Here is a 24,082-nt window from a genome sequence, read left to right as displayed (position 1 = left end):
TTCTCCAAGCCAGGCTTCAGCAATATGTGAACCATGAGTTTCCAGAAGTTCAAGCTGGTTTTAGAAAAGGCAGAGGAACCAGAGATCAAATTGTCAACATCCACTGGATAATTGAAAAAGCAAGTGAGTTCCAGAAAAATATTTATTTCTGCTTTATTGACTATGCCAAAGCCTTACACTGTGGATCACAATAAACTGGAAAATTCTGAGAGAGATGGGAATACCAGACAACCTGATCTGCCTCTTGAGAAACCTATATGCAGGTCAGGAAGCAACAGTTAGAACTGGACATGGGACAACAGACTGGTTCCAAATAGGAAAAGGAGTATGTTAAGGCTGTATATTGTCACCCTGCTCATTTAACTTCTATGCAGAGTACATCATGAGAAACACTGGGCTGGAAGAAACACAAGCTGGAATCAAGATTGCTGGGAGAAATATCAATAACCTCAGATATGCAGATGACACCACCCTTATGGCAGAAAGTGAAGAGGAACTAAAGAGCCTCTTGATGAAAGTGAAAGAGGAGAGTGAAAAAGTTGGCTTAAGCTCAACATTCAGAAAACTAAGATCATGGCATCTGGTCCCATCACTTCATGGAAAATAGATGGGGAAACAGTGGAAACAGTGTCAGAGTTTATTTTTTTGGGCTCCAAAATCACTGCAGATGGTGATTGCAGCCATGAGATTAAAAGATGCTTACTCCTTGGAAGGAAAGTTATGACCAACCTAAATAGCATATTAAAAAGCAGAGACATTATTTTGCCAACAAGGGTCTGTCTAGTCAAGGCTATGGTTTTTTCAGTAGTCATGTATGGATGTGAGAGTTGGACTATAAAGAAAGCTGAGTGCCAAATAATTGATGCTTTTGACCTATGGTATTGGAGAAGACTCTTGAGAGTCCCTTGGACTGCAAGGAGATCCAACCAGTCCATTCTGAAGGAGATCAGTCCTGGGTGTTCATTGGAGGGACTGATGTTGAAGCTGAAACTCCAATACTTTGGCCACCTGATGCGGAGAGCTGACTCATTTGAAAAGACCCTGATGCTGGGAAAGACTGAGGACAGGAGGAGAAGGGGATGACAGAGGATGAGATGGTTGGATGGCATCATCGACTCAACGGACATGGATTTGGGTGGACTCTGGGAGTTGGTGATGGACAAGAAGGCCTGGCATGCTACGGTTCATGGGGTCGCAAAGAGTCAGACACGACTGATCGACTGAACTGAGATGCTATTAAGGGCTTCCCCAGTAGCCAAGCTGGGAAAAAAATCTGCCTGCAATGCAGGAGACTCCAGTTCAATTCCTAGGTTGGGAAAATCCCCTTGAGAAGGGATAGGCTACCCAATCCAGAATTCTTGGGTTTCCCTGGTGGCTCAGATGGTAAAGAACCTGCCTGCAATGTGGGAGTCCTGGGTTTGATCCCTGGGTTGGGAAGATCCTCTGGAGGAGGACATGGCACCCTGCTCAAATATTCTTGCCTGGAGAATCCCCATGGACAAAAGAGTGGCTGCAGTCCATGGGGTTGTGAAAAGTAGGACACAACGGAAGGACTAAGAACAGCACCGCCCAGAGGCTATTAATGGTTGAACTAAAATAAGTATGCTATCTTTTTCATATTTGTGGCAGTTTATTTCAAATATGCGTGCTATGTGTTTTTAAATAAAAAATCCTAGAGTTAGATTCTACCACGAGCAATACAGATTCTTAGAACAGTGGCTTAAGTAGAAGTTTGTTTCTCTCTTACATAATGGAAGGTTAGAGATAGCATTGCAGAGCTGGTCTGATATTTCCATGAAATCATCTGTGATCCAAACTTCTGTCAGCTCACCATTCTACCTAGCATGAAGCTCCCATACTCATGATTTAAGATGACTGCTCTAGAATCAGTCATCACAAACTCATTCCATGAAGCAGAAAGAAGGGTGGAAGAAGGGTACATGTTATCACTTAAAAATATTTCTGGAGCGTCCCAGCATGATTTCCAATTAAGTCTCACTAGGCAGAACTCTGTTACACACCAAATTAATTGATGTCCACACAATGTTTCAGATGGGCTTCCCTTGTGGCTCAGCTGGTAAAGAATCCACCTGCAATGTGGGAGACCTGGGCTTGATCCCTGGGTCAGGAAGATCCCCTGGAGAAGGGAATGCCTACCCACTCCAGTATTCTGGCCTGGAGAATTCCATGGACTGTATAGTCCATGGGGTCACGAAGAGTTGGGCACGACTGAGTGACTTTCACTTCACTGTGTTTCAGAGAAGTCTGGGAAACATATAGCTGAAAATACAATGTTCTCCGCAGCAATGTTCTTGGCTAGAAATGCAGATTGCACACAAAACGAAAACATTATCATGTAAAGCCTTCATTTGCTATTGCTGTGTAACAAATGAGCACAAGTTAGTGGCCTAAACAAATAGCTATCTATTATTGCAGAATTTCTGTGGGTCAGGAGTCCAGGCATGGGTTAACTGAGTTCTCTACCTGGAGTCTCATGGGCCTGAAATCAAGATATCAGCTGTGTTCATTCTTACTTGGATTCTCAACTAGAGAAGGATCTGTTTCAAATCGCTCTCAGGTTGTGGGCAGAATTCTTTCATTTCATTTACAGATTCACGGCTGTTTGCTTCTTCAAGGTGCCCACACAGAAGTAGTCTCTACTGAGTTTCTTACCTCAGGGAAAATTAATCCTCTTTCAAGGGCTCATCGGATTAGTTCAAGCCCACCCAGGATATCTCCCCTTTGACTAACTCAAAATCACTTATTATGGACTTAACGACCTGAAAAACTCCTCTCTCTCTGCCATATTCTGCTGATTAGAAGAAGCTCACAGGTGTTGCCTGCCCTCAAGGGGAAGGATTATACACAAAGTGACTCAGTGGGGTCATCCTAGGGTGTATCCACCATGGATAAGAAACAAGCAACTTTTGTTAATCACTTGGCAACCCACTCCAGTGTTCTTGCCTGGAGAATCCCATGGATGGAGGAGCCTGGTGGGCTACAGTTCATGGGGTCGCAAAGAGTCGGACACGACTGAGCAACTTCACTTTCACTTTCACTTTGTATATGATTGCTCATTTTCTGCTACAATCTTCCATTAAATAATGGCATGTCAGACCCAAAAAAGAATTGCCAGTGATATTACCTGATGGATTTATGCGAGATGTTTCAGCAACTCATTGCTGTCTGAGCAAAATTTAGCAACTGCCTGTTAAACTAATGCATGGCATCTATTCAAAGAAGTAATTTACCTTATCATTTCAACCCATGTTCCTAGTATTTTATAAAATGATTTACTTTTTCTGGTTTGTTATTTCATAATGAGGTCTGTCTAGTCAAGGCTATGGTTTTTCCGATAGTCATGTATGGATGTGAGAGTTGGACTATAAAGAAAGCTGAGTGCCAAAGAATTGATGCTTTTGAACTGTGGTGTTGGAGAAGACTCTTGAGAGTCGCTTGGACTGCAAGGAGATTCAGCCAGTCCATCCTAAAGGAGATCAGTCCTGGGTGTTCACTGGAGGGACTGATGTTGAAGCTGAAACTCCTTTGGCTGCCTGATGCGGAGAGCTGACTCATTTGAAAAGACCCTGATGCTGGGAAAGACTGAGGGCAGGAGGAGAAGGGGACGACAGAGGATGAGATGGTTGGATGGCATCACTGACTCGATGGACATGGATTTGCGTGGACTCCGGGAGTTGCTGATGGACAGGGAGTCCTGTGGGAGTCCTGGCATGCTACGGTTCATGGGGTCACAAAGAGTTGGACACGACTGAGCAACTGAACTGAACTGAACTGAATGAAGTTAAAGACCATTTGCTTAAACAAAGTGCATATTGTAAAAGTGACAATTCATCATTCCATCAAAAAATTATAATTGCAAAGTAAGAATCTCAATGTTAAAAGAATTTGAGAAACACTAGCCTTGGCAATACAGATGGATTCTTCAGTAAAAATGGGGGTGGGTAGGAGTTCAACTCTTTTCATCAAAGGAAGTCTTTTAATAACTCTTTCATTTAAAGGTGGTTATTTAATGTGATTGCTATACCTGAAATAATAAGGCAGGCATTAGAATAAATGATTTCCCTGGTGGCTCAGATGGTAAAGCATCTGCCTACAAAGCAGGAGACCTGGGTTCAATCCCTGGGTCGGGAAGCTCTCTTGGAGAAGGAAATGGCAACCCACTCTAGTATTCTTGCCTGGAAAATCCTATGGACAGAGGAGCCTGGTAGACTGCAGTCCCTGGGGTCGCAAAGAGTCGGACATGACTGAAAGACTTTACCTTCACCTTCACCTTCACCTTAGAATAAATAGTGATATGTAGTAAAGATAAATAACCTTCATACATCCACAGATCTCCTGATTCATGTCTCAACTCAATAAGAACACGTAATAAAGAGGGGAATTGGATCGACATATGTACACTATAAAACAGATGACTAACTGGGAACATACTACATAGCATAGGGGATGCTACTCCAGGCTCCGTGGTGATCTAAATGGGAAGGAGATCCAAAAAAGAGGGGACATGTGTGTATGTACAGCTGGTTTGGAGCTTCCCTGGTAGCTCAGTGGGTAAGAATCCACCTGCAATGCAGGAGACCCTGGTTCGATTCCTGGGTCATGAAGATTCCCGGGAGAAGGGATAGGCTACCCACGCTGGTATTCTTGTGCTTCTCTGGTGGCTCGGATGGTAAAGAACAGCCTGCAATGTGGGAGACTGGGGTTCAATCCCTGGGTGGGAAGATCCCCTGGAGGAGGGCATGGCAACCCACTCCCACGGACAGAGGAGCCTGGCGGGCTGTAGACCAAGGGGTCGCAAAGAATCAGACGGGACTGAGCGACCAAGCGGTGTGCATAGCCGGTTCACCTTGCTGTGCAGCAGAGACTAGCAGAACATTGTAGAGCGGCACAGCGTATGTGAAGCGCACTCCAGTAAGAGGTAATACAGCGTTTTGATAGATATTGTAGAAAGGGAAAGGAAAACTCACCTGAGCTGAGACTGCTGCTGCTAAGTCGCTTCAGTCATGTCCAACTCTGTGCAACCCCAGAGACGGCAGCCCACCAGGCTCCCCCGTCCCTGGGATTCTCCAGGCAAGAACACTGGAGTGGGTTGCCATGTCCTTCTCCAATGCATGAAAGTGAAAAGTGAAAGTGAAGTCTCTCAGTCGTGTCCGACCCTCAGCGACCCCATGGACTGCAGCCGTCCAGGCTCCTCCGTCCATGGGATTCTCCAGGCAAGAGTACTGGAGTGGGGTGCCATTGCCTTCTCCAGAGCTGAGACTACAGATATTTAAAAGTTTGGATATTAATGATCATGTGCTTAATCAATAGAGAAGCTTTCTAAGAGGCTTTCCCTTTGCTTTATAAGTCTACTAGTTCTGATTATCTGTTTTTTCAGACCTTAGGAAAGAAGTAATGGAAAGAAATGGATCTCCAGAGGGGGAACCCCAAGAGTGCCAAGAGATGACCTCTCTGGGGAAGACAGAACAAATGCGAAAAGAAAACCAGAAGTTTGAAAAGCAAAGAATTGTGAGGCCATTTATCCAGGGACATGTGGTAACTTGTGTTACTATAAGAATCTTTGTAAATTTGACACACTTCACAAGGAATCATAGTGATAACCTTGGGTTATCAAAGGTACTTAACACCTTCTTTAAAAGTTTCCAAAAAGATGAACCATTTCCCCCCACATCATTTCAATGAGGTTATAATGAAGTGATGGCAATAAATGGCACAACAGAAGAGAAACACAATGGATCCTCAGTGACATCAGTTACTGTCTGTAACGAGCTCTTATTATTTATAACCATCACCACTGTTATGGCTATTATTGCTCTTTCTTGGCTTGCTTCAGCCTGAACCTCAGTTCTAACCTCTCCCATTCTGTACCAGTGTATTCACATTTCATTTCTAAGTCACAATTGACCCAGGGGTTTTATAGCAGGTTTGGTCCATATTGCCTCAGCAAGGTTCTCATTCTCCTATTTCATAGATGAAAGGCTTGCAGGTGGAATATTCTGGACGTGGGGCCAAACTACTTCAATTCAAGGGCCTTGTGTGATCTCATTACTAAGGCTGCTTGGTGATTGAACTCTTATTTTTCTAGGTATGGCGCAGCTCCATGGGCAGACATACAATTCAACAAATAAGTGTGCAAGGACAATGGGTTGCCATGGGAGCCGATATTACAATGACCAAAGTCCTCTAGCTCGAGGCCACTGATGCATTAATGAAATGTTTTGGCAGTTAGCATGCTCTGGGAATGTGGGTGAATGCAAGGCTGTGTGTGTTCTCTTGACATTTAGCACAAGAGTCTCAGTTTAAGGTAGCTGCTTTTGTACATCACCATTTGAGATAAAATAAACATAGATATTTTCATTGTGTATATTTTTTTAAAGAAAAAGAAAGCTGATATTGCCAATGCATTACTTTATTGTTCTTGTTATATATCCTGTGGGTTTAAGAATAATGGTTCCATTAGAGTTTTATGCATCTGCTGAACCAGGGAATGGTCAATTATTGGCAACAATCACATTCCCCACACCTCCCTAATGGCTGGTGGCCCACACTGTAAATTAAGTAGAAAGCGTAGAACAAGCAGAAAACGTGGACCCCTGCTTTGGCTAATTTAAAAGGTGTTTCATAACATTAGCCCTGTGTGCAGAGATTCCTGCCATTTGCCATGGCACCATAGGAATACGTGTAGAGTACAGGTTTCAGGTTTGGGTGCTGCCTTCTTAGAAGTCATTTACTATCTGGATGGTGATCAGGATACTGGAGGTTGTGTGGAAACCATATTTAATAACTGAATGAGTGATAGAAGGGAATGGGTGATTTTGCTTGGAGAAAGGGCCATTTGGGGAAGAGAATAGCTGTCTTCAAATATCTAAAAGCTTGTGGAGAGGAGGCGACATGTTTTGCTTTAATGGTACTTCAGTACTCTTGCCTGAAAAATCTCATGGACAGAGGAGTTTGGTGGGCTTCAGTCCCAAGGGTCACAAAGAGTTGGACACGACTGAGCAATTGAGCAGAGAGAGTGAATGAGGGACATGGTTAAAGGTGACTGACGTTCAGACTCCATAAAAGAAGGAGCATTAAAATAATTAGAGCTTGCTATGAAACTCCAGTACTTTGGCCACCTCATGTGAAGAGTTGACTCGTTGGAAAAGACTCTGATGCTGGGAGGGATTGAGGGCAGGAGGAGAAGGGGACGACAGAGGATGAGATGGCTGGATGGCATCACCGACTCGATAGACATGAGTTTCAGTGAATTCTGGGAGTTGGTGATGGACAGGGAGGCCTGGCAGGCTGCAATTCATGGGGTCGCAAAAAGTTGGACACGACTGAGCGACTGAACTGAGCTAAACTGAACAAGGAAATCATCTCTTCAAACAACTTGTGTTCTTTTCTAGAAATGTTCAAACAAACCCTGATAGATGTGGTTGCAAAGAGGTTTATTGCGTGGCAGGTGACTTAGGTGAGAAGATATCTTAAGTTTCTTCAGTCTCGGGATTCGCTTGATTTCCTCCATGTCCCTGTGGTTTTACTTTTGCTTCATATTCTTTCATGGAAGGAAATTGGAGCAAAGAAACAGAGAGGAAATGGCAGTATCTCTTCATTCAAGTCATGACCGTGCCTCTGACATGTGCAGCCACCTTCTTGGGGGAGAAAGGCATGAAGACTCCCACGCTTGGTTCTCCATCATGATACTGGAGGTTGCATTTTGTGCATTGCCTAGTGAAAGAGAGATCAATAAAAGAATAAACTGGGAGACTTCCCTGGGGGTCCAGTGGTTAAGACTTCACCTTCCGATGCAGGGCGTGTGGGTTTGGACTATGGTCGGGGAGCCAAGATCCCACAGGCCTCATGGTCAAAAATCTAAAACAAGAAAACAGAAGTAGTGTTGCAACAAACTCAACAGAGACTTAAAACACATGGTCCACATAAAAAAAAAAAAAAAAAGAATAAATTGGGATGATAACAAATGGTCCCAGAGGGTTCAGACCAGGAGAGCTTTTGCTTCCTGCCACACAGTATGATTGAGCTTCCCTGGTGGCTCAGACCCTACAGAATCCACCTGCAATGTGGGAGATCTGGATCAACCCCTGGGTTGGGAAGATCCCCTGGAGGAGGTCGTGGCAATCCACTCCAGTATTCTTGCCTGGAGAGTCCCCAAGGGCAGAGGAGCCTGGCGGGCTACAGTCCAGGGGGTTGCAGAGGACTGAGCGATTAAACACATTCAGCATGCAGGAAGATTGGCTGCTCATTGCAGCAGGGAGTCACTGGCTCTGCTTTATGACCCCTACTTAGGTCATAAAGAGAAGCAGAAGATATTAAGAAGAGGGGGTAAGAATACACAGGAGAACTATACAAAAAAGATCTTCATAACCCAGATAAACATGTGGTATGATCACTCACCTAGAGGCAGACACCCTGGAGTGTGAAGTCAAGTGGGCCTTAGGAAGCATCATTATGAACAAAGCTAGTGGAGGTGATGGAATTCCAGTTGAGCTATTTCAAATCCTGAAAGATGATGCTGTGAAAGTGAGGCACTCAATATGCCAGCAAATTTGGAAAACTCAGCGGTGGCCACAGGACTGGAAAAGGTCAATTTTCATTCCAATCCCAAAGAAAGGCAATGCCAAGGAATGTTCACACTACTGCACAATTGCACTCATCCCACACACTAGTAAAGTAACGCACAAAATTCTCCAAGCCAGGCCTCAACAGTTCATGAACTGTGAATTTCCAGATGTTCAACCTGGTTTCAGAAAAGGCAGAGGAACCACAGATCAAATTGCCAACCTCAGTTGGATCATTGAAAAAGCAAGAGTTCCAGAAAAACATCTACTTCTGCTTTACTGACTACACCAAAGCCTTTGACTGTATGGATCACAACAAACTGTGGAAAATTCTTTAAGAGATGGGAATATCAGACCACCTTACCTGCCTCTTGAGAAATCTGTATGCAGGTCAGGAAGCAACAGTTAGAATAGTTAGTTGTAACAGTTAGAACAGTTCCATGTCCAACAGTTAGTTGGACATGGAACAACAGACTGGTTCCAAATTGGGAAAGGAGTACATCAAGGCTGTATATTGTCAATCTGCTTATTTAACTTACATGCAGAGTACATCATAAGAAATGCTGGGCTGGATGAAGCACAAGCTGGAATCAAGATTGCCAGGAGAAATATCAATAACCTCAGGTATGTAGATGACACCACCCTTATGGCAGAAAGCGAACAGGAACTAAAGAGCCTCTTGAGGAAAGTGAAAGAAGAGAGTGAAAAAGTGGGCTTAAAACTCAACATTCAGAAAACTAAGATCATGGCATCTGGTCACATCATTTCATGGGAAATAGGTGGGGAAACAGTGGAAACAGTTACAGACTTTATTTTGGTGGGGGGGCCTCCAAAATCACTGCAGATCATGACTGAAGCCATGAAATTAAAAGATATTTGCTCCTTGGAAGAAAAGTTATGACCAATCTAGATAGCATATTCAAAAGCAGAGACATTACTTTGCCAACTAAGGTCCGTCTAGTCAAGGCTATGGTTTTTCCAGTAGTCATGTATGGATGTGAGAGTTGAACTATAAAGAAAGCTGAGCGCTGAAGAATTGATGCTTTTGAACTGTGGTGTTGGAGAAGACTCTTGAGAGTCCCTTGGACTGCAAGGAGATCCAACCAGTCCATCCTAAAGGAAATCAGTCCTGAATATTCATTGGAAGGACTGATGTTGAAGATGAAACTCCAATACTTTGGTCACCTGAAGCAAAGAACTGACTCAGTGGAAAAGACCCTGATGTTCAGAAAGATTGAAGGTGGGAGGAGAAGGGGGCAACAGAGGATAAGATGGTTGGATGGCATCACTGACTCAATGGATGTGAGTTTGAGTAAACTCCGAGAGTTGGTGATGGACAGGGAGGCCTGGTGTGCTGCAGTCCATGGGGTTGCGAAGAGTCAGACACGACTGAGCGACTGAACTGAACTGAGCTTGGGTTTAGTTTGGTGCTTCTGGTTGAATCTTTTAGAAAATTGTGGTTGTAAAGCATTTTGGAATGCATCCTTTCAGTTCATTCTAATTTCAAACTTTTGGGGGATCTTAGGGCAGATTTGTTTTAATCAGCAAGTTGATTCCAGTGTGCCTTTCCTGCTGAGCTGGTGTAATTGAAAGCATCAAGCTTCAGTTGTGCAAGAAGATGATAAAAACAGCAGCTATGTTCTGCCAACCAAGAGGTATGTTGCTTAGTAACTTTGACTTCACATGTAGTGAAATCTCCATCTGTGGCCGCAGGCCAAGTGCTGTGTGAACACTCACTGGACTCAACGAATATGAGTTAGCAGAAAGGATGTGTTCAGAGGCTACTTCCATGTCGCAAGTTCAGACTCATTGATACATAATTGGCTTAGCAATTTTTCTGTTTGGGCTCCAAGGAAGCACTCTCTCTGGCGTGATGTGGCAATGAGAAAGTGGGACTGTACTGTGTCTAACTCTGTGTTCCAGTCCTCATTTGTCTGGTTGACTTCTGGAAATTGCAAGAATTTCTAGGGGCATCACAAAAATTATTCTATAGCATTTTCTTACATTCATTCATTTTAACTTTGAAAAAACAATCCATTTTACACAGACTATTTTGGGAGCTTGAGGAGCTGCAAAATATTAATACAAATTAGACAATCCCTGCTTGGGTTTTAGAAGAAAACAATGGATATAAATTGAGGGGTTATTAGGAGAATTTTGTTGGACAGAAGGAAAGCATGAAAGAAACCATAGCAGCCCCCCATTCCTATGACTCCTTTCGAATGGAAGAGAAGAGAAACGAGAGATTGGTCGACATTTTCTGTGTCTGCTCATCCTCTTGAGAGAGGGATTGAGGAGAAGGCTGGCTTTGCCCTCCCCACATTTTTGTTACTGCTGTTGCTCAGTGGCCAAGTGATGTGCGACTGTTTGCAACCCCAGGGACTGAAGCACACCAGGCTGCTCCATCCTCCACTATCTTCCAGAGCTTGCTCAAATTCATGTCCATTGAGTCACTGATGCCATCTAACCCTCGCATTCTCTGCGGCCCCCTTCTCCCCTTGCCCTCAGACTTTCCCCACTTCAAGGTTTTCTTTTTTCCAGTGAGTTGGCTCTTCACATCAGGTGGCCGAAGTGTTGGAGCTTCGGTTTCAGCAACAGTCCTTCCAACAAATATTCATGTTTTTAGCTGCCTGTGTACCCCAGGAAGCCACAGATACCATGTGTTATAATAGCATGTTGCAAGTGTCCTTGGTCCCTGTTGAGAAGAAGGAAGTGTGGCAAAGGAGGCTCTCTGCAGCCCTGGGTTATTTAAACCTTGGCTGCCTTTCTGCCCCCGTGGGACGTTCTTTCCCCCTTGGCACTGCCAGACTCTTTCTTCGTGGGTTGACTTTAGGCAGCTCATGGTAGTTGTCCAAACCAAAGTCAGCTCATGTCAGTCTGGTTTCGTTTTCAGCTTTGTGTGAAGCCTTTCCCTTCATTATTTTTGACACACGATCTTAGATGAGACCCATATGTTTATTAATTCCAAGCAAAATCCAGAGGAAATCAGATCCAGGCAATTTATGACTCCTCAAACCCTGGAAAGATTATGGAAATCTTTTAATAATAAAATACAATATGCAGTCCTTCTAAAATTTTTGCTCACTTATCTTCATAATCATAAATTATTTCATACCTAATTACAAATAGGCAGGCTGAATAATTGTCTTCATTGAGGGATGTTTGACACTGAGAAAATATGGCCTGATTTTATAAACTTTTTAATGCTCAGACTATAAATATGTCACAGCTAAGGAGTGCCGCATCTTTAAGTGTATTAAAGTCACTCTTGTGTAACCAAACATAATGGGATTTTTAAATGAATTATAACTAAAGTAGTTAATAAACAACTTTTTAAACTTTCAACATGTGTAAAGCTATTTGAAACTGTTCGTTTCATATCAAATGCCCCCCAAATATATTTCATCTTGGCCATTTGGCAAAAAGGTTATATTGGTGGGAGCTCTTTTGAGATATAGACTGAATCGAAGGAAAATAGCTTGATAGGAAATTTAATACGTGTTCTCCCTTCATATGTGCAAGGAGTTGCATCCATGAGGTCTTAGAGCATTATTTCCTTTGGGAAGAGTTTTGGAGTGAGAGGAGTGCATGTGCATTTAATTTAGGAAAAGGATTCTTCACCTGTACCCTGGGGCCTGGGAAATGAAGTACCGAACTTGTGAAAACATGAGCTCTTCTGCGTGAGGTCTCAACTCATACCCTGAACTGGCTGGCCCACTCCTGGAAGTAAAGCTGCATCTTCAGTCAGTCCTTCGCCCCCTGCCCTCTGTATCTTGTTTTGTAAATGGGATGTGAGAGTTGGACTGTGAAGAAAGCTGAGCGCCGAAGAATTGATGCTTTTGAACTGTGGTGTTGGAGAAGACTCTTGAGAGTCCCTTGGACTGCAAGGAGATCCAACCAGTCCATCCTAAGGGAGATCAGTCCTGGGTGTTCTTTGGAAGGAATGATGCTGAAGCTGAAACTCCAGTACTTTGGCCACCTCATGGGAAGAGTTGACTCATTGGAAAAGACTCTGATGCAGGGAGGGATTGGGGGCAGGAGGAGAAGGGGATGACAGAGGATGAGATGGCTGGATGGCATCACCGACTTGATGCACAGGAGTTTGGGTGAACTCCGGGAGATGGTGATGGACAGGGAGGCCTGGCATGCTGCAGTCCATGGGGTTGCAAAAAGTCGGACACAACTGAGTGACTGAATTGAACTGAACTGAACTGAATTCTTGTGACAGACTGCAATGGCTGGTTTATATACCGTTTAAATGGATACTGAGTTTGGCTCATAAATTTCAGCAGAGGAAAATTTTTTACCTATTTTGATCACCATTGTTTCCTAGGAAATAATAGGCGTTTAAAAAGTGTTGTTTGAAGGAAGGAAGGAGCAAGCGTTTATTGAAGTCTTGCTTATTAGTTTGGAAATACAAGGACAAGCCAAGAGTACCTGCTTTCAGGGAACCTGCTCTTTAGAAGTGCTTCCCTGGCAGCTCAAACAATAAAGAATCTGTCTGCAATGTGGGAGACCTGGGTTCAATGCCTGGGTTGGGAAGATCCCCTGGAGGAGGGCTTGGCAATCCACTCCAGTATTCTTGCCTGTGAAGTCCTTGGACAGAGGAGCCTGACGAGCTACAGTCCTTGGGGTCGCAAAGAGTTGGACACAACTGACAGACTGAAAGACACACTCTTTTTAGAAGACAGGATCACTCGGTTCAGTTCAGTCGCTCAGTCGTGTCCGACTCTTTGTGACCCCATGGACTGCAGCAAGCCAGGCCTCCCTGTCCATCACCAACTCCTGGAGCTGACTCAAACTCATGTCCATCGAGTCAGTGATGCCATCCAACCATCTCATTCTCTGTCATCCCCTTCTCCTCCCACCTTCAATCTTTCCCAGCATCAGGGTCTTTTCTAGTGAGTCAGTTCTTCGCATCAGATGGCCAGAGTATTGGAGTTTCAGCTTCAGCATCAGTCCTTCCAATGAATATTCAGGACTGATTTTGTTTAGGTTGGACCAGTTGGATCTCCTTGCAGTCCAAGGGACTCTCAAGAGTCTTCTCCAACAAGAAGACAGGATGGTTAATATCAATTTGTAAATCTTGAAAGGAAAAGGCTGCAAATCCCGTCATTATTTTCTGTTTTGGTTCTTGACAGGCAGTGACATGACTTATTTTAAGACCTATCAGAGAGTCTGGGGACAGCATTCTTGACCTAATTTTCCCAGGCTGTGTTGAACAATCTTAGGATCTGATGCAAACATATTAGGCAGAATGGCTCTATCATCACAAATTTATGGGAAACCACTACACTGTAAAGTTCTGTGGATAGTGGAGAGAATTAGCTGTCTCCATCTCAAGACAGACAGACAGGAGAGATGCGTTAGCCATCTGCATCAAAGCTTAGCAAGTGGCATGAGGGATAGTACGAACGACCCTACTAGGGAATTTCTGTATAGTACCTGCGCCCTGGTCTCAGAACTGAAAGATTTCTATCAAATTCATTGCAAAGCCGGTGACCGAGGTCCCTGGTGTGTGTCCACCTAATTAGCATACAGCTGACCTTTGGACATTTTCAGGGGTAGGAGTGCCAACCCTCTGCAGTGGAAAATCCACATATAATTTCCCAGTTGGCCTTCTAGCTACCTGATTCTTGCATTTCGTGGTTGCGTATTCACAGATTGGGCCAACCACAGACTGTGTAGCACTGTAGCTTTACTATTAAAAACAAAATCCGTGTATAAGCGGACACTCGCAGTTCAAAGCAGTGCTGTTCAAGGTACTGAACAACAAGGGTCAGCTGTATTCCAAACCCAGACAAGGGCCTTGGTGATAATCTGTGTGGATTCTGGGCCAGGTGAGAAGAAGTTGTTCAATGTGCAGTCCACGTGTCTCAGCTGTGACTCCAGTAAGCTAATAAAACTCCATCCTAAGAAGAATGAGAAAATCCCAGGTCCTCAAGCACCATTCTACTCCAACAATGAGACATGCGTGACCACAGGAAGCAAAACCTTCTCTATCACTGGGAACTTCTTATAACAATTTGAAAAGAAAAAAAAAATCTTTTTCTGTACCTTCTTTGATACTGTATCTACGCTCAGAGAGAGTATACATGGGTATACATGGGTGGCCAGTAAATAATTCTACAAGGTAGTTGATAGCTAAAAATCTCAGTGAATAAAGGAAATTCTAACTGAGGCAATGGCCACCCACTCCAGTATTCTTGCCTGGAAAATTTCACAGTCCATGGATCGTAGAAAGTCGGGCATGGCTGAGCAAATGCACACACACACACACACACACACCCCACGCTGAAGCAAAAGAGAGATATATATGTTCCCTTTCTCACTTCCTCTGCCTCTTGTTATATAAAAACCAGATTTGTCTTATTGGCCAATGATATTTTCTTCTCGTCATCAGCATCAGGAAATGTAAAACAGAGGGGACTGGGTCTCACGGTCCCACGCTTTTTACTTTGTTGGATCACTTCTGGGAGTGTGTTTACGCTGAGAATACAATTCACCTTTTGGCCCAGATGGTGGTGGGAGAGAGTGCTTCACTCACTTATTTGAGATCCGAGGTTGCTATTATGGATTAAAGAAATATTGCAAAGCAGAGCAGAACTAAACAAGCAGGGAAGGTGGTGCCGGCCAGGATGGTTTTCCGCTGGTTCATTTCAGTGAGGGGCGCCATGGGGACCTGTCTTTATACAGGAGAATTTTGCTTAAAAATATACACCTTCCTTTTCCCTCCCGTTGACTTTGCCCTGTTATCTCATCTACTCATTTCCAATACAGTTGATTGCCTGCTGCTCCTATGCTCCAGGAAAAGCTGGAGACCTCTGCAGACTTCTCCTTCTGCCTTATTTACGATCGCAGGAACCTAGACAAAAAGAGGCTGTCAGATTTATCACAGAGAAATCAAGAAGAGTTTATTTTAACCCAGAAAGAATGCAAAAGTGTTTTTTAAAATTTAAGAACCAAATATTTTCTTATTTTAAAACTCACTGGGTAAGAAGTGATGTGAATGGAGTTTAGTAGGTTAGTAGAAGTGAGAACAGTTGAAGAAGACCTCGTACCCGCTATGATCGCTTTTATACATGTGCGCACACACCCACGCGGAGGAAGTGATGCATGCACGTCACGACAGCAAGCACTTCCGTAACAGCTCTGAACCCTTGGTTAAGTCACAGGAAGCTCCTTTGGGTTGCATATTTGACATAAAGTTGATCACCCACATTTTCCATAATTCACCATATATATATATATATATATATATATACACATATATACATATATACATATATAAATACACACACACACATCTTCTCCAAGAAGAAATGCTGGCAGAGGCGGGAATGATTCTGGGCAATTGGTTTCCATAGGAGGCCTTCTTTCCTCTAGGAGAATCCCTGGACAAAAGATTTTCCATGTTTCTTTTCCACGAACATGGTATGGAGGGCAAGCTACTTCACTCTCCTCTGCCAAACCCTCATCCCTGTGAGATGGGAATCTCCTACTTGCTGCCCCTAGGGCACAGTGGTGCCCACTGAATTAGTCAAACAAGCAGCCTTCACCCTAAGTACAGTGTCGGGGTTAAGAGGATGGAATCTACACCCAGAGTACTGGCTCCAAATCCCCAGGTTTACCACTTCTTGGCAGCCAGCCAGGAGCACCTGTACAATAAGAGCCAATAATGGGTGTATCTGGGACAGCAAACACTTCATGGCTGATGTGATATCACTATTATGTATCCATTCATCCATTTCTAAAGGCAATAAACAGGCAGAGCGCCAGCTATGTTCCAGGTCTGTGGTAGGACCTCGGTTCTACAGAGATTTTACTTTGGTATGAGGAGACAATGCAAAAAATGGAAATGTTTTAAAGACAACTTTAGATTCTTACAAGTGTCAGGGATGCCACAGGTGTGATGAGAAGCAGGTAAATGGTAATTACAGAGAGTAAGTAGTGAGGATTCCTTTGGATCAAGGCGCTTCTTGGGTCCCTTCCAAGGCCTCAGATTTGCTTCAAGGTGAAGTTGCATGCTCTTCTTTTCGAGGGGGCTCCCCAGAAGCTGTGCCTGCTTTACAGACTCTGGACAGGTGATACATGAGGAACCTCTTTATCATAGTAAGAAGCAGTCAGCCATGTAGACTCAGGGGAAGCGCCATCCAAACACAGGGGCCAACTGTGAAAAGGGCAGCGAAGAGGCCAACAGACTCAAGGGGTGTAAAAGAGGTCTATGGGGCTGGGATCTATTGAGGTGGACAGTGGTCAGGCCCTGTAGGGACTCGTCATTTAGGTAAGGCCCTTGGGTTCACTCTAGGTGGGGATTACGGGTTGGATCGGGCCACCTCAGTGCCCCAAAGACATGTTGAAATCCTCATCCCTAGTACCTAAGAGTGTGCCCTCATTTGGACAGGGATGATCGAGTTAAAATGAGGCTATCAGGCAGACCAGAAACCACAGTGACTGTGTCCTGATAAAAGGGAAAGACGGGACGCAGGACAAGAATGCAGAGACGGGCGGGGAGTGGAGACACGGCGGTGCACCACGCGGGCTGGGGGCAGGGACGGTGCGTCTGTAAACCGCACGACAGCAGAAACTGCTGGCGAACCCCCGAAGCTGGGAGAGGCAAGGAAGGGGTTCATTCCAGGTTTCAGGGGAATATGCGTGACCCTGCTGACAGCTGGGTTTCAGGCTTCGAGCCTCCAGAACTGTGAGACAGTCCATTTCTGTCATCTGATGCCACCCAGACTGTGATGTTTCATTTCAGTTCGGCCGCTCAGTCATGTCTGACTCTTTGCGGCCCCATGGACTGCAGCACTTCAGGCCTCCCTGTCCATCACCAGCTCCTGGAATTTACTCAAATTATGTCCATTGAGTCAGTGATGCCATCTGACCATCTCATCCTCTGCCGTCCCCTTCTCCTCCTGCCTTCGATCTTTTCCAGCATCAGGGTCTTTTCCAATGAGTCAGTTCTTTGCATCAGGAGGCCAGAGTATTAGAGCTTCAGCTTCAGCATCAGTCCTCCCAGTGAATATTCACGACTGATTTCCTTTAGGATGGACTGACTGTTGGATCTCCTTGCAGTCCAACGGTCTCTCAAGAGTCTTCTCCAGCTCCACAGTTCAAAAGCATCAATTCTTCTGTGCTCAGCTTTCTTTATAGTCCAGCTCTGAGAGCCATACATGACTAAAAACAAAGCCAATAGATAGGAAGGCAGTGGAGGGTTTTAAGCTATTAAGGATAAGACTGACATTTTTATAAGGTGACTTCTGCTTTGTAAGGGCTTCCCTGGTGGATCAGACAGTTAACAATCTACCTGCAATGCAGGAGACCTGGGTTCAGTCTCTGGGAGAGTTCTCTTCCTGGAGAAGGGCATGGCAACCCACTCCAGTCTTCTCGCCTAGAGAATCTCATAGACAGAGGAGCTTGGTAGGCTACAGTCCGTGGACTCGCAAAGAGTCGGACATGACTGAGTGACTAATGCTTGCATTTTCTGCTTTGTAAGGAGCACACTGAAAGTGAGCAGGAAGAAGGAGACTCGAAATCAAGACTAGGAGGGATCTGGCTCTTCGGTGATGTTGGCAAGGACTGTGGTCATGGCTGGGGGGATGAACAGAACAGACAGATCCTGCAGGAATCTTGGCAGCTGACCCACTGGGATTTGCTGGTGGGCTGGACAGGCAGAGTAGGGAAAGACAAGGTTCGAGGGTGACTCAGCTCTGGAGAGTGTCTTTCCCTGTTACCTGTCACGTGGTCTGTCTCCTAGCTGAGAAATACTCCCAGTGCCTCTGGATCCTTGCTCACCGGTTTCATGGCACTGTTTTCCTTGACAATCTCTTGTTTATCCACCTTAATAGCGTTGTAGCATTTAGTTGCCACGCTATGAGGGAGGCTATTATGGCAGATGGTTCCACAAATAATCACCTTCATACTTACTTGTGTGCTCTATTTATTTTTGTTGATTACTGGTGCATTTTTTTGAACCCATTAAAGCCCTAAAACTCTACCAGTAGGAACCTAAATAAAACTCTATCATCTTGAAGAAGAAGAATTTAGTATGTGGTTGTTGAGCTACTAAACTCTCCCCAGCCACACTACTGTTTCAGTCATTGAGAGTTTAACGGAGGAGAAAATCAGAATGTATTGATTTCCCCTTATGTCCCTTGGAAGAGGCATTCCACGTTGTTTTCATGATGTTTTGAAGCACACATGATGGTGCCTTAAAAGTATTTGAGGAAATGCAAACCTGCTGGGTGAGCATTTAGCCAGCTTGCCGTTGAAGTCTGGCTCTGTGTTAATGTCAAGCTGTGGGTTAGGATCTGGAGGCAGGAGGAGATGAGACAGCCTTTCCCTTCTGGGAAGTCTGTGTTTCCCACCACAAGTCAGATTCAAGTACTGAGTTTTCCATGCTGACTAAAGGACTGCACCCAAGCTCTGAAAACCTGTGCACATAGGCAACTCACAGTTTTGCACATGAAAAATTCACCAGAAACAGTTTTTCCTCTTCTTTCCTTTTCCTTTTCTCTTTTCTTCTCCTCCCTTCCAATTAACTGAGAGTAGGGGGTTTCCCTGGTGGCTCAGATGGTAAAGAATCTGTCTGCAATGCAGGAGACCCAGGTTCGATCCCTGGGTCAGGAAGATCCCCTGGAGAAGGGAATGGCAACCCACTCCAGTATTCTTCCCTGGAGAATCCCATTGTCAGAGAAGCCTGGCAGGCCACAGTCCATGGGGTCGCAAAGAGTCAGACATGACTGAGCAACTAGCATTTTCACTTTTCAGGGAGTTATACATCTTGGGAGTCACAGGTATTAAAAATTGCACAACTTTGTCCAAGCAATAACGTTCTAATGCTGAACATGCATAAAATGGCCATGAGACACGTGTGTGTGTATGTGTGTGTGTGCAAACACACGTTGCTGGAATGACACCAAAACTCTTCCTTTGTTATTTATCTGGGTCACATTTTTTCATTTATTTCAATCTTCAGTGCTTGGAAGTTTTACACTGTGCTAGGCACTGGGACTTCCCCCAAATATCATGAAATGTACTCTCGTAGTCGACATCACTTACATGCATGTAATTTCTGGTGAAGTCCTGGGTTGTAAGGAGAGTAAGGATCTCCAGTAGGAAGAAGATGAATTATATCTAAAGATTATAAGGAATTATGCAGACTCTCTTGGTGATCTACTCAGCTTTTTATTTCACTTCCTTTCCTATTAAAGATCTTGATTTTATTCAGACAGTAACGTGCCCAGACTCAGACAGTGGAACATGATTGACCTTTTACGAAATCCTGTGGTTTCCTTTTTTGTCCCTCTGGTAGTTAGGAGTGTCCATGTGACCTAGACTGGCCAGATGGTTCCTAGAGAAATTTCTTCTTTCCTGAACCAAAGGACAAATAGGGCTGGCACCTCTTCTTCATCTTATCCCTGCCAGATTATAAACGTGAAAGCTGGAGCTACAGCAGCCCTCTTGCTATCACAATGTTGTTGAACCAATGCCGTCAATGCTCCATAATTCTTACGTGAGAAAGCAAACCACCGTTTGTTTAAAATGGATTGTCTATCAGTTGAAGCCGAGTGGATTCCTAACTAATATGGGAATGTAATACAAATACCTGTATACACACTTGAGCATGATTTAAAAATGCCATTCTCCCTAATCATCCCGCCCTCTCCCTCTCCCACAGAGTTCAAAAGACTGTTCTATACATCTCTGTCTCTTTTGCTGTCTCGCATTCAGGGTTATGTTACCATCTTTCTAAATTCCCTATATATGTGTCAGCATACTGTATTGGCGTTTTTCTTTCTGGCAGATTCATGTTGATGTACGGCAAAACCAATACAATATTGTAAAGTAAAAAAAAATTTTTTTAAATAATAAATGTATAGTCTATTCTTAAAAAAGAATAAAAATAATAACTGCACCACACATTTAAACCCAACTTTACTTAAGCAATCCCCCAATGAACTCTGGCAAACTTTTGTAGAATAATGAGGTAAAACCTAAGTTTGGAGAATGTCTCTGACAGGATGTTGGGGAACATAAAGGTGCTGTCTAGAGACCTATATCTGTTGCCAGGGAAAATGCTGGCTCCCGCACAGAAGCTTGCGGCGGAGCCAGGCTGTGGGCAGGGGCACAGAGGGGCCAGCCGCTGTGGCTGGGCTTGGTGTGGTGGCCAGATAGTTTCCATTTTCCTTCGTACAGGAAGCGTTGCCAGAATTGAAACAGAAAAATACAGATGGTCACTTACGTTTAAATGTCAGATGTACAATGAATGATTTTTGAGTGCAAGTTATGTCCAGAAAATTGCATAAGATATACTCCTGGCAAAATTTATTCATCATTTATCTGGCATTCAGATGTAACTGGGCATCCTGTTACTATAGCGTCAGTATGTAAATGCCTCAGTCTCCCTCTAGTTCAGATGGTTAAGTAATGATTCTCTTCTTCAAGTTCTCATCTTACAAAAAATCCTCCTCCACCTTGTGCCCTGGACTGGAGGAGCTCAAACCCTACGGGTGGCTTTTCTTCATCCAGGGGGGAGGCCTTGGAAGCTACTCCATCTGTCGTCTTCCGTGTCTTTGGTCTCTCCAGCTGGGTGCAGGCTGGCTACTTTGTAACAGCACCCCCACCCCCACCCCCCCCCCCCCAATGCTAAACGAGATGGTTTAATAATTGACACATGCAAAATGTTCAGTTCAGCAACAGAACAAAATGCAGAACAATTTACAGGGCCCTGCTGCTGCTGCTGCTAAGTCGCTTCAGTCGTGTCCGACTCTGTGCGACCCCATAGACGGCAGCCCACCAGGCTCCCCTGTCCCTGGGTTTCTCCAGGCAAGAACACTGGAGTGGGTTGCCATTTCCTTCTCCAATGCATGAAAGTGAAAAGTGACAGGGCCCTACAGATGGGCTCTAAGAAAATGTTAGGAGATAGGCAATACATGTGGGGCTTTCCTGGTGGCTCAGCAGTAAAGAATCTGCCTGCCATTGCAGGAGACGCAGGTTTGATTGATCCTTGATTCAGGAAGAGCCTCTGGAGGAGGAAGTGGCAACCCATTCCAGTAGTCTTGCCAGAGAAATCCCATGATGAACAGAGGAACCTGGTGGGCTACAGTTTGTGGGGTCACAAACAGTGGGACACAACTTAGCGACTAGAACAAACCAACAAATGATTTAATACGTGTGAGCTGGGCCAAGTTTCATAAGCTATCTAGGTAATAGGTAATGGGAAGGGCTCTGGAAACACCCAGGGTATTGTCATGACAAAGACACACAGATACATCAAACTAAGTGAGCAAACAAATGAACGTAAAACAGGGCTTTTAGTCCCCAAAAGTAGTTATCCAGAAGGGTTGCTCCTTTCTCTCCCTGTGTGTTGATTCACTTCCATCCTGTGTGCTGCTTCTGTATGTATTTAAAGATTAAAAAAAAGGAAGGGGTGGGGGGAGTCAGGAGGTGTTAAACTCACTTAGAAAGAAAGAAGTCGCTCAGTCGTGTCCGACTATTTGCGACCCCAGGGACTGTAGCCTGCCAGGCTCCTCTGACCATGGGATTCTCCAGGGAAGAATATTGGAGTGGGTTGCCGTTTCCTCCTCCAGGGGATCTGCCCAACCCAGGGGTTGAACCCGGGTCTCCTGCATTGCAGCAGACACTTCACTGTCTGAGCCACAGGGAAGATCTCCATCAATTCTCTGGCAAGTTTCTTTCATCCTTTCTCTAAATGTGGGTGGGGGCTGGGAGCAGAGCCGGGGCTGGCCTGGCCTCGGTCCCCCACCCCAGACCACTGGCGGATGTCACAGCGCTTCCTCAGGGCAGCTGGCAGCCCTTGGTGGGAATTGAACGCCCCTGTCGTGATCAGACAAGTTACCCATCAACACTGTGCCTGATGCATTTTGGCTCCCCAGGCCCGCTCACGTAAATCTCCGCCTAAATTAGCCGAGAAGAGAGATTCTGCTTCAGAATTCTGCCAGGCTTTCATTAATCCTCTAGACATAGGTGGGATCTGTCATGCTCTCTCCTTTTCTTTGCCAGCAAAATGACACTTCACGAGAAAGGTACCTCCGCACATGCTGGTACATCCCTGACAAACTTTCATAAATATGCCCAGCTGTTTCCCCAATCTCAGCTCTGTGTAGCCTGCAAACCACTGATTAATTTGCACACAGCTGCTACAGATTCTAGGGAGACAAGCTCCCGAGAAACATTCAGTGTTGCTGGTATTAAGCCTCTAATTTCCTTAAGCGAAACATTTCTAAAGCTGTTCAAATTGTCGGAGGAAGCAGCAAAGGCAGGACTCCTGGGCTTCCGCCCGGCTCATCTGACAGCCTCACAGTCGTGCAGAAAAATCCACTTAGCTCTTGAGTGCGTTCAGTGCTCCACGGCCTCAGACCTGCCTCTGCAGCTGCTTCCTGAGCGCTTCTTTGGCCTCCCGTTTGGTGCAAGGCACAGAGCTGGACCATGCCCTGGCCTGGATGGCACTCTGACCTGTAAGGTCAAACAGACTTGGGGGATAAACCCTATGTCCCTTCTTAACTTGGGCCTTAGGCCACGTCCTTATTTGTACTAAAAAAATCTAATTCACAAGGCTCCTGGAAACATTTAACTGAAGAATATCAACAACAGGAAAAATTTAAAGTCTTTATCCCAGCCTTTCCACTCATCGATTGCTTAAGGGGAATTTTTCGTTCTCTTGTCTGCCTTGGTTGTGAAGAAGGGGATAATGGGTGGGAGGGAAGTTTTGAAATGTCTGGAAGACTATCTTCCAAAACAGTGACAGAGTATATTTTGGGGGCTCCAAAATCCCTGCAGATGTTGACTGCAGTCATGAAATTAAAAGATGCTTGCTCGCTTGCTCCTTAGAAGAAAAGCTATGACCACCCTAGACAGCATTTTAAAAAGCAGAGACATTACTTTCCCAACAAAGGTCCATCGAGTCAAAGCTTTGATATTTCCAGTAGTCAGGTATGGATGTGAGAGTGGGACTATAAAGAAAGCTGAGAGCCAATGAATTGATGTTTTTGAATTGTGGTGTTGGAGATGACTCTAGAGAGTCCCGTGGACTGCAAGGAGATCCAACCAGTCCATCCTAAAGGAGATCAGTCCTGGGTATTCATTGGAAGGACTGATGCTGAAGCTGAAACTCCAATCTTTTGGCCACCTGATGTGTAGAATTGACTCATTTGAAAAGACCCTGATGCTGGGAAAGATTGAAGGCAGGAGGAGAAGGGAACAATAGAGGATGAGATGGTTGGATGGCATCACTGACTCAATGGACATGAGTTTGTGTAAACCCCGAGAGTTGGTGATGGACAGGGAGGCCTGGCATATTGCAGTCCATGGCGTTGCAAAGAGTCAGACGCCACTGAGCGATTGAACTGATCTCCCCAAGGCTGGTCAAACTAGGAGATGTTCTGCAAGACTTACGGCTTCTTAGTTTATCTCCTCACCTTCTCCCCATCTCTGTTCTGTAGCATCCAGACCCTGATAAGCTGGTCCTCTAGGACTCT

Source organism: Budorcas taxicolor, chromosome 10, assembly GCF_023091745.1.
Source record: "Budorcas taxicolor isolate Tak-1 chromosome 10, Takin1.1, whole genome shotgun sequence".
Lineage (NCBI taxonomy): Eukaryota > Metazoa > Chordata > Mammalia > Artiodactyla > Bovidae > Budorcas > Budorcas taxicolor.
The sequence above is the reverse complement of the archived record's forward strand: the minus strand, read 5'-3'. Positions refer to the sequence as shown.